The sequence below is a fragment of the Myxocyprinus asiaticus genome, chromosome 45, assembly GCF_019703515.2.
Source record: "Myxocyprinus asiaticus isolate MX2 ecotype Aquarium Trade chromosome 45, UBuf_Myxa_2, whole genome shotgun sequence".
In the NCBI taxonomy this organism is placed as follows: Eukaryota; Metazoa; Chordata; class Actinopteri; order Cypriniformes; family Catostomidae; genus Myxocyprinus; species Myxocyprinus asiaticus.
The window spans coordinates 31,542,887-31,545,851 of NC_059388.1; positions in this window are offsets into that span (position 1 = coordinate 31,542,887).

Sequence of the window (2,965 nt, forward strand, 5' to 3'; positions counted from 1 at the left end):
AGATTAAGTTTCAAAAAAATCCCTAACCTTATGAGCAATAAAAATAGTGCTTTCCTAAGCAAACACAGATAATTATCAATTCAGACTGAATTGTGTCAAAAAGACACAGGGACAGAGATTTTCAAACAAAGTTGAGAAACACACGAGCTGTCTTCAACTCTTGTTTTACGATGTAATTATTGATATATACAATGAAATCTCTTGCAAATTCCAACATAAAGCAGTATGGCATTTTTGGGTTTGCTTTGCCAGCGGGGTGCAAAGCCGTCTGTACTTTGCAGGAATAACTCACTGCCACTCGGGTGGGGTGGTTATTTCAACTTAATCAAGTTGTTAAAATACATTTGCGCGCTAGGCGACAGAACAGCTATTTTGACGCCAGGGATATTCATTGGGACGGCTCTGCTCTATAAAGTGCTTCCCCTGCTCGGTTTAATGGAGGAAATCAGACTCAGCTTGAATAGAAAGCAGCCCAACTTAATTCACCTAATTGCACTGGTTTCTTCTGCATGTTACCCACTCGACATGAAGTTGTACTCATTATTTTTGCCTCCGTTTGAGCGGCTGTGTGTGGAGGAAACATAGCCCTGAGAAAACCACATCATAAAAAAACGCAGAAAAAAAGCGCAGTAAAATATGACTTCAGTCAATCTCTCCCGCGCCACTTTGGGTTTTTTACTGCGCTGATTCGTCTGCAAAGCAAACAAATACATTTTAAATCTAATTTCACAAGTTTATTATTTTTGTGCAATAGTACAGGATTCTTTAACTACCAGTTCTGTGCAAATTAAAACACTGCAAGTGCTTGTTACTTTTACCCATAATAAAGGCTGCCATATAGTTTGCATGACATTAAGAATCAAATATCAATTTGTCCAAATACCCATGAAAAATTAAGCAATATTTTTATTATTTTATTTTTTCCCCTTTTCTCCCCAATTTTGGCATACCGAATTCCCAATGCGCTCTAAGTCCTCGTGGTGGTGTAGTGACTCGCCTCAATCCGGGTGGCGGAGGACAAATCTCAGTTGCCTCCGCGTCTGAGACCATCAATCCGCGCATATTATAACGTGGCTTGTTGAGCGCGTTACCATGGAGACATAGCGTGTGTGAAGGCTCACGCTATTCTCTGCGGCATCCACGCACAACTCACCACATGCCCCTCCGAGAGTGAGAACCACATTATAGCGACCACGAGGAGGTTACCCCATGTGACTCTACCCTCCCTAGCAACCAGGCCAATTGGTTGCTTAGGAAGTCTGACTGGAGTCACTCAGCACGCCCTGGATTCGAACTCGCAACTCCAGGTGTGGTAGTCAGTGTCTTTACATGCTGAGCTACCCAGGCTCATGAAAAATGAAGATATTAGCCATGCGCATACCTCAGAAGTTTAATGTAAAATCTAATTTAATTGCAGCCCCTTTAGAATATTTGCTCAACCGAAAAGCATATATGCTTACGTAGCTGCAAGCAGCAATTATCGGGGTCCAAGCACATGTAAAGAGAGCATGAACAAAACAGCCAAATTTGAAAGAATAGATCATGTGCATATAGTTGATTTGGTGCAAATTCTCAACTTCTCTGAGCACAGTTGCACATTAAATTTTCTTAATTATAGCACCCCTAGCATTGAAATTGATTAAATTTGGCATGTACCCTCAGAATGTCTTGTTGTCCGTATGTACAAAGTATTGTTGAGTTTAGTTACAGGCCAATTAGTCATTATGGGCCACACCCCAAAAACATATCTTCTAAATGATAAAATTAATACATTTTCTTTTGATAAGTGTGGAGCATCACTAGATGATACATACCAAATTTTGTGTGAATCAGACAAACAGCCTAGGATGAGTTAAAAAAGTAGGCTTTTCAGGAAAAAAAAATGTTGTAGAAAAGTTTTCCTGCAGCTTACATTTTTATTTCAGCCCATACGGTTCAGGAATTATTAGCAAAAATGAAAATTAGCTTATTATACCTCCACCTTGAGTCCGATTCTCACAAAATTTGGTACACAACCTCATCTAGACGCTCTATATGTATATGCAAAATTTCATAATGATCAGTCATTCACAATTTAAGTTATAAGCTGCTGAAATTTGACTGACTGCTAGTGGCACTTGAACCAGAAAAGATGTTTATCTAATTTAAACTTTAGCTGGCATCACTTAAGAATATTTGCATCAACAACCAAAAAAAACCCCATACTTTTTATGTTTTGACCACTCCACAAAGGGAAGGGCTGCAGGTGCCTTAATATAAAGATTGTTAATATTCTTGAATCAAGCAGTTTATTCCAATGTTTCATTTCAAAATCCAAGTAAGGAACATGTGCTACCATGGGAAGGTTGCTTTTATCTACATTAAACACCGTGGAAAAACACTAGGTGTCGAGCTGTTGTATATATTGCTAATTTATGGCTTAGCTTTCACATTTCCACCTCCAATTTCAGATCCAAAGATAAGGCAGAGAGCAAATGAGCAGGTCAGTTGTTAAGATCATTAGCAGATAGAGCAAATTATGCGTGCCAGTGATTACTCAGCAAAATATTGTTTCCAGTCCCTCCAAACTCTATTTTGGCAGATATGAAAAATAAAATAAAAACTTTTCTCCAGTTAGGAAACATCACTTGAAATAGATGCTTCTGCAAAAGACTCACTGTAAAAAGTAGAAACATGCCTTTGTCTTTTCTCACTTTGACTTCTGAAATGCACTTTTTATGCAACTGCCTAAAGAAACATTCATAGTGCAGTTTGAGCAATACTGTAGCCAGGTTATTAACAAAAGCCAGTCAGAGCAAGCACATTACACTAGCTCTGGCTGCGCTGCATAGGCTTCCTGTCTTATAAAGGATTGATTTTTACAGTTCTTTTATTTGTTTTTAAAGCACTTAATGGCCCTGCACCTTCATACGTTTCAGGGTATCTGAGTTTCATTACATCAATTGTGATCACTATTGCGTTTTTA